Here is a 15952-nt window from a genome sequence, read left to right on the forward strand (position 1 = left end):
ATAATAAAACCACACACAAAGTAAATTCACAAAGTACATTGAATTTACAGGAAATTCAGACATACTGCATATCGGCAGCTGGCTAGATGGTGCTGGGAGTACCTAGGCCGTCATGTTCGCGTTCCACTGCCATCCTGTGCAGTCACAAAGATCCGGGAGACATTCCCATCCACTGAATATACAGGTTTCCAGGATGTGGTGTAATGTGGCAAATAAAGACGTTTGAATGTATACTTTAATCAGATTTATTTGTTCTAATGCATTTGTTAACCCTATAACAAAGACAAACCAGAGGTCCAAAGACCTGGGAAAAGGATTCACACAGCAATCCTTCCCAATCCAGTGTGGATACATTATATGTCCATAATCAACACTAACACTTGCCTGAAATAACCTCAGCAATGATAACAAAAAAAAAAACAATAATAATAATAAATATGTATGGTGTTGAAACAGAACTGAAAACGTTTTCAAAGACCCAAAAAGGCACAAGATCATACATGACACACATTTGCCCATCAAAAGTTTCTCTGATGTGTACATACAGCACAATACAATCATTTTTTGGAAAATCGGCTGTGATGGCATTGGATTATCTCCTCTTTGGGGGGGTACACATGGCCGCTGCTCAAAGGTGGTGGTGATGGCTGCCTCTCTGGTGGTGAAGTGTCAAAGTCTTGCTCCGATACATCAGCCATGAGTTCCTCAACATAGGCTACACACATTAAAAAAACGTGTCAAACATTCAAAAGAAGATTGCTGCTTTTAGTTTTGGTGGGCTGTCTGTTTTGTAACACTAGGTAAAGCGTTTTACAAATCAGTGCAAAGCCAATATGTGACAGATGTATGGGGGAAATCACAACCTACATAACGTGACATTTTCCACCTTTGACTTACAGTAGTTGCATGGTTCTTTGACTGGCTTAGCTGAAGCACTTCCTGGCTTGTACTTTGGTTTTTGAATACTATAGCGTAAGTCCCCTTTACTTGTCCTTGCCTGCTCTCTGTCACTGTTTGCGTTGTAGTGTAGTGCTGCCAAATGAATCCTGAGATAGAAATGATAGGAAAGAAACAATGATTTTGTTGATGCTGTTAATATTGATACTGAATGTGATGTTATCTATTATCAGCATGAAAACAGCAACATTCTGAGTTATCAAGATTAGCGAGAGGTATGAACTTACCTGCTGAGGATGCCATGATATCTGTACAACTTCATTTTTGGTGCAAATTTTTTGATGGTCTCATCTTTGGGGAAGCGATGAAAGCTTACCCTGTCTTTATATGTATTGCCACAACCTGCGATTATACACCGAGTAGGCATGGCTGGGGACTGTAGGCGAAAACTCTGGACTCAGTCTTTGTAAGTAACTAAATCAACTCAAATTACTTTCCGCACTTCAGTCCAGGTGCAACGACTATGCCACCATGTTATTCTGAAACATACGTCACGAGGTCACGTGACCTATCTCGTGCTCGTAAGTTTATTTTTTGAAGGGTGGAGCTTTGGGTCCTGAAAAACAGATGAAATACCGCTTTCCAGCAATTAGTGCACATTCACAAAATCATGCTCAGAAATGTAAGGTATCTCTCTGGATACATGAAAACACATTTGGATCACTGTGGAATTTTGTTTTTTTAACTTAGTTGACCTTTAAGTACCTTGCTCTCAAGGGCACTTCAGCCCAAGGCTGGGCCACGTTAACCTAACTGCACATCTTTGAAATGTGGGGGAAACCTACACTGACACAGGGAGAACATGTAAAGAGGGCTACCGCATGACATCACTGCGCCGCGAGATTTTGTTAGGCGCCATATTGGAAGACCAAGTACATGCACTCACAATATAAAACAAAGTACGAGCGAGAGTAAAGTGACACGATGGATGATAATTCGGGTTATGTGAGTACATTACCAGCTGCAGAAAGGGCACGGTATGTGGAGAAACTCGCTGTGATTGATGGGTTTGACCCATATGATAAGACTCGCGGCAAGGGAGAATGGAAACATAAGGAGGACCTGACACCAATTCTGCCATCTGTTTGCTACCCAGACATTGTAAACTATTTGTTGTTTACACCCAGTGCCTACACTCAGTGTTCGAACTATGCCGATATTTTCGGGGGGTCCCTTTTTTTCCCTTGGGGGGGGGTGCTTGCGCCTTGCGCTTGTCTCGGAGCGCGGATCTCCAAACACATGAGAAGCCTATCTTACACACATATCACGCGGACTCCACACCTCCACACACGCATCGCATCTGAAGTCATAACTCATCAGGGGAAATCGTGTCCGCATTGGCATGTTCAAAAAACAACCTCGCGTCAACAATGATACCACACGCAAGAAAAAAAAAACAGTCAGGCTACTCAACAACCAACCTGGCAGCAGCAGTCATTGTCATATCGGTTTATTTTATCTTTGATGTAAACACAATACTTCGGATATGCAAATGCTTCCCGTTACACACGATTGCTATGTCAATAAACATCATTTTGCCAATATGTTAGAGACCCCCCAACATTTCCCAAATCATGTTTTCAAGGGATCTCATGTCTGTTTCAGGGGATCTCGGATCCCCCGAGTACCCCCGTAGTTCGAACACTGCCTACACTGCTGATGACTTGAAAGCCTACAAAGGGCTACAGGCTTACAATTATGTTGTTAGTGGCTTGGTTCGTGATATTACAGCTGTTATTAAGAATAACCTACACATAGTTATGGCCAAGGTAATCTTGTTGATATTTATCTTTTAATAATATATCTTTTCAGTTGAAAAATTAATACTTTTTGTTACTATTAAGGTATCCATAATTTAGGTTAATTTATCCAAATTATACATATATATTTATGATATATGCCTACACAACAACTATGCTTTATTTATATAATAGGAGGGAGAGCAAGCCCCAAACCATCCTAAATTATTATTATTATTATTATTATTATTATTATTATTATTATTAAATTGTAGAAGTCTGGGAGGCTTGCTCCTCATACAGTTATCAACTTGGGGCCAATTTAGCATGTTTTAAATCTGAATTTCTTGCGTTTGCTTACCTCAAAGTGTCCGCAGATCATGCACAGATGTGTGTGTGGAGGTGTGGAGTCCGCGTGATATGTGCATAAGATAGGCTTCTCATGTGTTTGGAGATCCGCGCTCCGAGACAAGCGCAAGCACCCCATTACGTGTATATCCACAGTTTTTTGCCAAGTCTCACACAGGTTTCTTTCAAGTCTACTGTTGGGCCAATAAATCATAAATAAAACAGCTCAGATTTGTTTGTTTAAGTCGTTTGCCACTCCACTTTATTCTCGTGGGTTCACATACCGCTGCCGTTATTTCCCCCTAATCACGAGTTTGTTGGTCTTCCAAAATGGCGCAGGGTCTGTTTACTTCCGGTTTCGGGTGACGTCAGTGAAAGGGGTCTAAACTCTACGCAGAAAGGCCTCCGCCAGCCACTGGGCTCGAACCCAGAACCTTTTTGCTGTGAGGCGATAGTGCTAACCACTACACCACCATGCCGCCCATGTTATGTGCAGTATCCTTATTTCAACATAATTTTGGTTTATTCAATTTAATCTTTGATTAATTTAATATTTTACATTTCATACATTTAACAAATGTTAGGTTTTGATCTGTTTGTAGCAAAGGATATCAAATTAACAAAGAATGACCTAGGAATATAGACCTCTGCTGCCTAAGAGATTCTCCCTCATGGATTGCTCCGGGAGCAAACAGTCACTGACACAGACACAGCTGTTGAGAAATGTTTCTCAGTTTATTGTCGGATAAACATGAATATATATATATTCACATTCAAGAGTGTGTTGTTGCTATGTGATTAGATGATGATGTGATTGACAAAGGTAAGCTATCAATGTATGACAGGGTAACGTAAATGGGTGATGAAGCATCATTGGTTTCGACTACACTATTTTATGAAAGAAAAGAGATATAATGTACCATTACATCACCCATCAGAATCATAATCTTATGAAAAGAAGAGAGATTACTGGTCAACACACCCTTCATTACGCAGACAGCAGAATGTGCGAGTGAAGATAAATCTCAAGGAGTTACCAAACCAAAACAAGTAGCAATCAGGAACACCTGTACCAGTTTCAAGCACAAGTAGTAATCAGACCAGTCTGTACCAGTTTCAAGCATGCCAAATATCTCTATGAACATATAATTTGCTGTTTTCATTAAAATATAAAATGTTTTATAAATAAAAGTCTGTAAACTCTCACTCAATGGAAATATGATCAATATTCAGTATTTTCATTTTTACATAATATAATGAATTATATAAGACCCTAGACATAAATATGCATAGTTGCTAGGCTTTAGTAGACTGCATCAGTTTCTCTATGTTTTTCTTTCACTGTTGCTCTTTCACACATGCAGATGTAATTAATCATATCTTGGCTGCCAATGATCAGAGGCACTGCTGATGTCTCACAGTATTTTTTTTCTACAGCAGGAAGCAACAGTAACAGCATGGCATGCTTTTTTCTTTTCATTTTTTAAGAAAGAGAAAAATGGAGGGTTGGAGGGGGTCACAGCACAGCAATGCTGTTCTCTATGGAATTCTTTTGTTAATAAACTCATCCTGCACTCACACAGTGCTGCCACATTGCTATGCATATTAATACACATATCCACATTGCCAAAAATCATTTTACATTTAATCTTATTTTGCAGAAGTTTAAATTTATATATATATATATATATATATATATATATATATATATATATATATATATATATATATAAACCAAAAATAATAAATGTAACTTAGGCATCCATCAGTGTATGGAACTCTAACATCCTTCAGATATCCTATTTTTCTCCCATTTTTTCTCCCCCAATTTGGTCACCTGCCAGTTTGCATCCACCAGCAAGCTCCCAGCCAGAGAGAGAGAGAAGGTTAACACTAGGTACCTCCAAGACACACAAAACCAGCCAGCCTCCTCTTTTTTTCAAACTGCTGTTCATGCTGCATCACAGGGCAGTGCAAGAAATTTATGCCCCTTTCCCACCAACAGGGAATGGGTTCTATTCTGGTTCATGAACAGTTCAGAGCATTTTGACCAAAAATAAATTGGTTCAGAACCTGAAAAGTTGGTTCCCAGCTGGAACCAAAATATAAATGGTTTTTCCAGGATGAACCGTGACAGCATCAGTGGGCATGTCATTAGTTTGGAGAGGAAGCAGAGCACAGCAATAGAGAATGCAACAGAAAGGATACAGCTTCAGAAAAAAATGTAATGCAAACAATTATCTGCAATAACAGAACAAAAACTCACAGGCTATCAATGTGCTCCCTCATATGGCACCTACTGTTTAATTTCATTGTGCAACACCCTCCATTCATGACACATCCTTGATTACAATGGTTCTGCTCAAAATTGGTGAAAATGCAAATTGGTTCACTGGCAGGTACCGAGGTTCAAAGAATACTGAACAGAAACAGTACAAGAACCCATTCCCTATTGGTCAAAAAGCGGCTTTAGAAGAAAGCACTATCTGTCCCCATCTGTATACATGAAATTGCTGTGACTGACAGGAGTGAAAGAGTATGCCACCCCTTCCACCCAGAGAAAATGCGCAATTTTGCTGTTGTGACTCCTCGCCACAGATGGCGCTTGCCCTCAGATCACAATGTACACCTTTTTAAACCACTCTAGAGTATGATGCCTGCTGCCTAATGTGATGATAGTGCTTGATCCTGACACACTTTTATTGCTGTCTTCTCTCATCCTCCAGACTAGCCTGACTCATCCTGATGCTGTACTTCTGGTTGGAGCCTATTTTTGCTTGGCAGCTACTTCTGCCTTCAGTGAATAATCTCACACACGCACACACACACACACACACACACACACACACACACACACACACACATATACACACACACACACACACACACATACATACATATATATCAGGGATGAGAATTTTCCGCCGATCGGCGGATTTCCGACTTTTTCAGACCAAAATGATCGTTTTTGAGATCGATGTAAATCCGTTGAGAAATTTCAGGGGGGGGTATGATTAACGATCTGTGGTCACCTTATAACGCAGACATCCCAAGTCTCCCAGAACTTCCGGGAGTCTCCTGCATATTGATAGAAGCGAGCAAGAGCGTGCGCACGCAACATTAAGGTCTGCATCACGCATCTTAGAATGTGCGCGCGCGAGGGAGACTGTGTGTAGTGTTGCCAGATATTGCTGACGTTTTCCACCCCAAAATATGTTCAAAACCCGCCAAAATGCACTTAAAACCACCCAATGTGGCAACACTGCCTGTGTGCCTGTTCATGTAGCGCATGCCAGACAAAGAGCATCCTGATTGGGTTACTCAGCAAAATAAGCCAATCAGCTTTCAGTGTGGGCGGGCTTTTATCCCTTTTCTCGAGGACCGAAGTTTTTAGTTGAGTCAGTGCAGCCGCCAGGACCGGCATAGCAGAGAGAGAGAGCGCGCCCCAAAAAACCAAAGTACAAACCCCACTTCACCTCAGATTACACAAAAGGATCTCCCTGTCTAATAAGGGTAGAAAATAATGACAGTTTCGCGCGATGTACTGTTTGCAGCAGTGGTTTCAGCATTGCCCATGGTGGCTTAAATGACTGTAAAGGACATGTTGAGGTGAGGAGTGTCAGTTCATGTGCATTATATGTAGGTCAACAACAGGCTGTCATGAAAAGACCAAACTTATTGAAGATTTCCATAAAGTAACAATGTATGAATCAGGGGCGATTTCTCAGAGACAACAAGGGAAGCCGAGCTTCCCCTAAAATTCTCTCCCCAAACTGCGGCATCTATGACGTTGAATTCTCTTTAAAACAATAACTTGCATAACATAATATATGCCCAAGATTGTATTTACGTTCATAACTATCCTGTAACTTATTTGAGTGATGTCTGATGAACTTGCAGTTCGCTACGAGAATCACCTTTGCTGCCAGGCTGTAACCAGCGTTGCCAGATACTGCTGACGTTTTCCAGCCAAAATATGTTCAAAACCCACCAAAATACACTTAAAACCTCCCAATCTGGCAACACGCTGTAACCTTTCTTATTTCAATGGGCTTTATGGCTGGCAGCCGGGTTTCCATTGCAGTCTATGACAGGGCTCTGAACAGCCAATTTCGGCTAGTTGTTATTGGTTAAAATCGACAAAATCGTCACTTCCAGGGAAGCCGGGCTTCTCTGGGACTAAACGAGACAGTGGGAGGGACAAGAAGCCGGGCTGATGAAGGATTATTGGAGGTACTGTTTGAAAGACATGAGGAGGGCGGGCTCTGTCGGCGAGGAACACGGAAGTATGATCAGTCAGTCCCTAGCGGATGTCGAGAAAGTGTAGTCGTGTGCCAAAGTGCTGTCCAAATTTCTTTTCATATAAACGTTTCTTCTCATTGATGTCTCTGTACATTACTCTGTAAATAAATGTAAATATTACTCGTTGTGCTCCGTTAACTTTCATCCATTCTATCAGTTTGATCATTTGCGAATTCACTCGTTTATTTCATTTGTAGTTCAATGTGGTTGTAGGCTAGCTTGAGCCTTATTGGGATCTGCAGTGCTAGCTGCTAACAGAAATTGGTGAAGTCTCTGGAAAGCACAACCAGCTACTGGTCACAGACCATTTTCTGGAAAAGGAGCGGAGGGCAGAATTTGTGTATAAATAGTGTGCATCATATAATGTTCATTAATCTGAAGTGTGTATATTGTTCAGTAATGTTAAGAGAATGGTGGGCTCTGTGTTATAGGTTATACCTGGGTATAATATTCAAGGTTCTGTGTGTTGCATAGCCTACCTGGTTATGAATTTCCAGACTGTGTTGCAGAAGATGTTCAAGGATGTGTTGCACAGCTGGGTGTTGCGTTAAAGACTCTGTGTTGCATATCAGGGTATGATGTTCAAGGCTCTTCGTTGAATAGCCAGTGATTTTTGGATGTTTGATATTTTTGATTAAGGCCCGGTCCCACTGCACTTACGGATGCAAAGAGGATGTAAAACGTAAAAAAATATTTGCCATCCGTTGGAAAATGCTATGCATCCGTTGTGTACTCATTGCATACGTGCTTCATACGCTCTATCCATTGAGCATCCGTCCACTGTGATTTCATCCGCGCAAAAAGTTTTGAGCTGCACAAAACTTTTAGAACGGATGAACTTTCCGCCGTGTACGATGTAAATACGCGACATATACGAGCAACAAACGTTCTATGTCCGTCATCATCCGTTAAACGTCTGCTGTATCCTCTCTGCATCCTCTGGGCATCCTCGCAACTCACATCCGCTGCAGCTGAAAACGGAAAGAGGGAGGAAAGATAAGGTACATGAAACGTCTATTCATCATTAGTAGCACGGAAATAGAAAGGATGTAAGCGTATGCATCTCGTATATAAAGTATTCAAAACGGACAAAGCGTTTATATCCGGGATGTATCTCGTATATTTAGGATGTCTGGAGTATGTCTAGAGTATGTAGAAGAACACCTAGCGGACAATCGATATTTTGTATAAAAAGGGGGAGAAAATCATCTAGTAGTAGAGATGTATCGATGTAGCCGCCGTCTTTCCGCTTTATGCTGACGGCATGCGTGCTGCATCCCTTTATATCCGCGGAGCAGACGCAATTCATACCCCCCGCATGCGCAGTTAACGGTCTGCATCCGATATACATCCGCGCAACATCCCCTTTGTTTCCGTTAGGCGTATGTGATGCATCCCCTTCATCTGCTATGCATCCGCTCTTTCTGCTATGCGTCCGCTTCTCAGTTATCACCGGTAACCCCTTCGGAGCTGTCATCCACTTCCATCCGCTTTCATCCGCTAGGCTTCCTATGAACATGCGTTTAACATCCCCGCTATATACTACCCACGTCCGTTCTTTTCCGTTCTGTTTTCGCAAATTTTCGCCAATTTTGTCCATTTCTGGAGCGGATGAAAACGGATAGAGCCACCCCCGAAATTTTGCTCGTCCGCTGTGTCCTTTTTGCATACGTTTTGTGTCCATTGGCCAGTGGGACCGGGCCTTTAAGGATATGAGGCACTAGCCTGGCAAGCCAGACTATAACATGAAATGTACAAGCAAAAATACTTTCTGCCACTAGGTAGGGTTGTCTAGTTCACTATGCTAATGGGGCACACCTTTCTATGCTTTGATATCCGACCTACAGGTTTTACGATGAATGCGTAAAATGGGCTTCCCCTGTTTTAAAAACCAGCAGCCGCCACTGGTATGAATATACATCATATATATCAAATACACGTCATATATAAGTGTGTATCTTTTTATAAATGAGGTTAGCTTGTCTAATGTAGCATGTTGGGGAGAATCATAGTATCATATCTATATTTCTGATAAAATTTTAGGTATGATACCGTGTATAACTCCTACTTATTGCTCATTTCATGGGGGGGAATTGCTGGCATGTGCCGCGCGGGAGCGTCTGCCCACATTTTTTTAGGCTGAGATGAACTTATAGTTTTTGATTTAAAAAAATTTTTCCAATTTGTAATGCCCATTGTACATGCCTGTTCTTTAACTCAAAATCACCATCTCGATCTTCAAATTGACCATATGGTATATGCATTACATTACACAACATCCTGTCCAGATAAAACCTAGTTAGTACACACAACAGTTGAAAGGGAAGTGATGAGTGATGTTGAATGTTGCCTGCTTAATATGCAAGACCTCCTGCTACCATGATAACATCAGAAGAAAGCTTAAGAGAATTATATGACAGAACTTTTTTCTGGTTTGCACTTCATTTTAAAGGATTAGAGTATTCAAAGACATGAATAGCAAAAATGCAGAAATATAATACTGTAGAGCTTGTTTATATTAAAAGGTGCATTGATTTTTTGAAATCATCAAATGTAAATTGATTAAAAACAAGTCGTACCATATTAATCATTTTCACCTGGTAGTCCACCAAGAAGGGGAATTTATTTCCAAATACATTGCAACTTTTTGCTGATAAAATTAATGGTTTTGGGGTAAAAAAAAATAAAAAATAGCTAAAAATCATTAGCGCCTGGAACCCCTGGGCCCCGCCCCTCGGGCCATGGGCCCTGCCCCCTTGGGGTATGGGCCCCGCCCCCTGGGCCATGGGCCCCGCCCTGTTTTTTTCAGACTTTTTAAATATTTTCCATTCTCATCCCTGATATATATATATATATATATATATATATATATATATATATATATATATATATATATATCTCAGGGATGAGAATGGAAAATATTTAAAAAGTCTGAAAAAAAAAATTATATATATATATATATATACAGTGGGGCAAAAAAGTATTTAGTCAGTCACCAATTGTGCAAGTTCTCCCACTTAAAAAGATGAGAGAGGTCTGTAATTTTCATCATAGGTATACCTCAACTATGAGCGACAAAATGAGAAAAAAAAATCCAGAAAATCACATTGTCTGATTTTTAAAGAATTTATTTGCAAATTATGGTGGAAAATAAGTATTTGGTCAATAACAAAAGTTCATCTCAATACTTTGTTATATACCCTTTGTTGGCAATGACAGGGGCCAAACGTTTTCTGTAAGTCTTCACAAGGTTTTCACACACTGTTGCTGGTATTTTGGCCCATTCCTCCATGCAGATCTCCTCTAGAGCAGTGATGTTTTGGGGCTGTCGCTGGGCAACATGGACTTTCAACTCCCTCCAAAGATTTTCTATGGGGTTGAGATCTGGAGACTGGCTAGGCCACTCCAGGACCTTGAAATGCTTCTTACGAAGCCACTCCTTCGTTGCCCGGGTAGTGTGTTTGGGATCATTGTCATGCTGAAAGACCCAGCCACGTTTCATCTTCAATGCCCTTGCTGATGGAAGGAGGTTTTCACTCAAAATCTCACGATACATGGGCCCATTCATTCTTTCCTTTACACGGATCAGTCGTCCTGGTCCCTTTGCAGAAAAACAGCCCCAAAGCATGATGTTTCCACCCCCATACTTCAGAGTAGGTATGGTGTTCTTTGGATGCAACTCAGCATTCTTTCTCCTCCAAACACGACAAGTTGAGTTTTTACCAAAAAGTTCTATTTTGGTTTCATCTGACCATATGACATTCTCCCAGTCCTCTTCTAGATCATCCAAATGCTCTCTAGCAAACTTCAGACGGGCCTGGACATGTACTGGCTTAAGCAGGGGGACACGTCTGGCACTGCAGGATTTGAGTCCCTGGCGGCGTAGTGTGTTACTGATGGTAGCCTTTGTTACTTTGGTCCCAGCTCTCTGGAGGTCATTCACTAGGTCCCCCTGTGTGGTTCTGGGATTTTTGCTCACCGTTCTTGTGATCATTTTGACCCCATGGGGTGAGATCTTGCGTGGAGCCCCAGATCGAGGGAGATTATCAGTGGTCTTGTATGTCTTCCATTTTCTAATAATTGCTCCCACAGTTGATTTCTTCACACCAAGCTGCTTACCTATTGCAGATTCAGTCTTCCCAGCCTGGTGCAGGTCTACAATTTTGTTTCTGGTGTCCTTTGACGGCTCTTTGGTCTTGGCCATAATGGAGTTTGGAGTGTGACTGTTTGAGGTTGTGGACAGGTATCTTTTATACTGATAACGAGTTCAAACAGGTGCCATTAATACAGGTAACGAGTGGAGGACAGAGGAGCCTCTTAAAGAAGAAGTTACAGGTCTGTGAGAGCCAGAAATCTTGCTTGTTTGTAGGTGACCAAATACTTATTTTACCAAGGAATTTACCAATTAATTCATTAAAAATCCTACAATGTGATTTCCTGGATTCTTTTCCCCCATTCTGTCTCTCATAGTTGAAGTGTACCTATGATTAAAATTACAGGCCTCTCTCATCTTTTTAAGTGGGAGAACTTGCACAATTGGTGGCTGACTAAATACTTTTTTGCCCCACTGTATATATATATATATATATATATATATATATATATATATATATATATATATATATAAGCTTACATACACACAAGCATGTACACACCAACTGTATGTGTGTGTGTGTGCTGCACATGCTTTGCACTAAACTACAGTGTTTGCACAGGTGTCTGGGTCTGAAATTCCTTTTCCAATGCTGTTGTCGCACTGATTACTGTATGTCACAGACCTTTTGTCTATGGATTCAAGCATTGCTCATGGTTTTCATTCAAATGTTAAATTTTAACTTAAATTTAAAACATCAGTTAGACCAGCAAAAATAAATAGATTGGCTTGCCTAAAACTCTTTCACACTGTAAAGCTAAAGGTAAGGTTGGGCAGTTGGGCAGAAACTAGTCACTTTTGGTAAATAACCAGTATCTCTGTTTTGTCTATATTCAATTTCAAGAAGTCTGTGTTTACATAAAGTTTAATATGTGAATACATAATATTAAGATATGAGGTGGTAGGGTCATAGACATTTAGTACTTGTATAAATATGGACATAACAATTTGTACCAGTGGTGTAAATTTGAAACCATGAGAACATATCATATAATTTGAACATGAGAAACCATGTCATGAAAAGCAGAGAACCAATAAGTGATCTCTCAGGAGTATCTCAAAATAAAATATTGTTACCACATCAAAAAAACAAACATCCACACATAGTAAAACCATCATTCTGGATGTTAAACAAAGTTTTGTGTAATTAATTTTTAGTCTAATCTTTAGAATACAACTGCATGATTTTGCAGTGTGTTTACTGCAAAGTCTATCTGTTCTTCAGTCATTAGTAATAGTTTTAGCTGTGAGAAGTGTAGACAGAGAAGATTATAAAATTAATGTGGGCATCCAGATGTTAGTGAGGACTAGTGAGAGTAGTGTATATATATATATATATATATATATATATATATATATATATATATATATATATATATATACTGTATAAGAGAGAGAGAGAGAGAGAGAGAGAGAGAGAGAGAGAATTCTACAGAGTATTTCTAAATGACTTAGGAGACAATGAGACCCCAGCTCTGGCATTAGAGCTGTCACAGCAGGGTGGCGACTTGGTGGCATTGTCACAAAGCCATTGAGAGCACAACATCTCTCCTATGTGCATGTCCAGCAAGTTTGCCCCAATCAGTGAGGTACCCACGAAGAAACTTATTGAAAAAGCTCTGGTTATAGGAAATTATTCTTCAACAGGTGAAACTCACTAGACCTTTAAGGGTACAAGCAGCTGTAGTTTGCTGTATGCTGGACTCAGTGAGCTAGATACTCAGGCAAGCATAGGTTTTCTAAGGTTTTTCTCATATATTTGATTATCTTCCCTGACAGTTCAGTACAATTGGTGGAGTGTGAAAGCATTCAATTTAACATTTCCATCCATCCATTATCTGTAGCCGCTTATCCTGTTTTGGGTTGCAGGCAAGCTGGAGCCTATCCCAGCTGACTATGTGTGAGAGGCAGGGTGCACCCTGGACAAGTCGCCAGGTTATCACAGGGCTGACACACAGAGACAAACAACCATTCACACTCACATTCACACCTACGGTCAATTTAAAGCCACCAATTAGCCTAACCTGCATGTCTTTGGACTGTGGGGGAAACCGGAGCACCCGGAGGAAACCCACGCAGATACAGGGAGAACATGCAAACTCCACACAGAAAGGCCCTCGTCGGCCACTGGGCTCAAACCCAGGACCTTCTTGCTGTGAGGCGACAGTGCTAAGCACTACACCACTGTGCCGCCCCACCAAGTCAAGTCCAAGTCATTAAAAAAAATTCAAGTCGAGTCCGAGTTTAATCCACTATTGAGCCGAGTCAAGTCCGAGTTGAGTCCAACACTCCAACTCCATTTGACAGTGGCTGTTTTAGCACCATTAACATTAGTTTGTTCCTGAACATGACGTATGAACAGGTGAATGTGCATTCTCTTTCTCAGGGAGTGCGAAGTATTCTGTCAGAGATGGTTGGGAGATGGATGGAAGTGCAGAAGGTGTGTTTATTAATACAAGTGAAGACAGGTAAACAATCCAGAATGGCAGGCAAAACCGTAAAACAGTGAAACAGACAATAGGTTGAGTGAGGCACAAACAGGCTATCGTGGATTAGGTAGAATCAAAGACGAGAAACAGGACATCAAACAAGGAAATAAGGCTCAGTAATGTCTCAGCAACACAACTCAATACTTTGCAAAGTAAGTGTTTTCACAGTTTTTATATAGGCATGCCGTTTGCGCTTTAATCCTGTGCAGGTGTGAGTCATTTACCGCACGCGCAAGAGTCCACTTGGCACGCGTACTGTCTGGAGTGTGCCCGAGAGTCTATATGATGCATGCGCCAAGGTGCACAGGTGTGACACACTGACATGAAATTAGTACAAAATTATTGTAGATATAAATATCTTATGCCAAATTATTATGGCATGCTACTGTGGCAGCGGGGGCATGGTCTAGCATCGGTCTGTGACAGGAGGGCGGAGTCGGGGAAGTTAAGTGGCAGAATCACTACACCTGTTGTTAATTGATGTGTTTGTGTGTCTTCCCAGTGACCGCGCCCTTCTTAAGGAGAGAGAGTGAGAGCAGAGGGACTCTCTCCACAACCAGACAGCTGATGTGTGTGCGTGTGTCTGAGTGGGTGTTTGCAGCTGAAAAGCTGAATAAAGAGAGTTTTTGTGAACTCAGTTCTGTCCTGCCGTCCTTCTGTGCTCCACCCATTTACACGAACTGCCACAGTGGTGCTGAAACCCGGGATGAGCACAGAAGACAACAGCCCCATGGAGTCCTCCACCTTCGCTGACCTGATCCACGCCCTCGCCACGGCCCAACAGAGCCAGCACCAGGTGCTGCTCGCCCTCCGAAAGGAGCAAGAACAACGGTTCGAGGCCCTGGTGCTGGCGCAACAGGAAGATCGTCGGGCGTTCCGGCACCTCCTCGCGTCGGTGGGGTCCACCAACTCCACCGCCGCGGGCCCTTCCCCCCTCACCCTCATGAAGATGGGCCCACAGGACAACCCCGAGGCATTCTTCACGCTCTTTGAGCAGGTAGCAGAGACCTCGGGGTGGCCGGTCGAACAGCGCGTGGCGCGCCTCCTCCCCCTGCTAACGGGAGAGGCGCAGCTGGCTGCGCTACAGCTCCCCGCCAACCGCCGGCTGGCCTACGCGGACCTTCGCCGGGCCGTCCTCCAGTGGGTGGGACGCACCCCGGAGCAACATCAATCAGCGTTTCTGCGCTCTGCGCTTGGAGGAAGTCGGCCGGCCGTTCACGTTTGGCCAGCAACTCCGGGACGCCTGCTGGCAGTGGTTGAGGGCCGACAGCTGCGACACCGAGGGACTCATCGACCAGGTGGTACTTGAACAGTTCGTCGCGCGTCTACCAGCGGGAACCGCAGAGTGGGTCCAGTGCCACCGCCCGGCGTCGCTGGATCAGGCAATTGAGCTGGCGGAGGATCATCTGGCGGCTGTCCCGATGGCAGGACAGCAGATGACCTCTTCTCTTCTCTCCTCTCTCTCTCTATATCCCCTCCTCCTGTGTCTTCTCCTCGCCCCATTCCCCCACCGCGGAGACGGGGGCCGGCGCCACCTCAGCCGGCCTGCCGCACCTGCGGTGCCCTTCTGTGTCTCCCTTCTGTGTCTGTCTCTCCCCCCCCTCAGGTGAGTGAGCCCCAGAGCACTAGTGCAGAGAGGAAGCCCGGGCCGGTTTGCTGGCGCTGCGGGGAACCGGGCCACCTCCAACAGCAGTGCTCGATAATGGAGGTGGGCGCGGTGGTTCGGATCCCCAACGCGCCAGGAGCCGCCCTCGATCGGGCCGGAGCGTATCGCATACCAGTGAGTATCCAAGGGGATACATATCAGGCGTTGGTGGATTCAGGCTGTAATCAGACCTCAATCCACTAAAACCTGGTGCAAGACGAGGCATTGGGGGGAGCACAATTGGTGAAGGTGTTGTGTGTGCACAGGGATGTTCACAACTACCCTTTAGTGTCGGTCCACATTATTTTCAGAGGGGAAA

This window comes from Neoarius graeffei, chromosome 12 (assembly GCF_027579695.1).
Source record: "Neoarius graeffei isolate fNeoGra1 chromosome 12, fNeoGra1.pri, whole genome shotgun sequence".
In the NCBI taxonomy this organism is placed as follows: domain Eukaryota; kingdom Metazoa; phylum Chordata; class Actinopteri; order Siluriformes; family Ariidae; genus Neoarius; species Neoarius graeffei.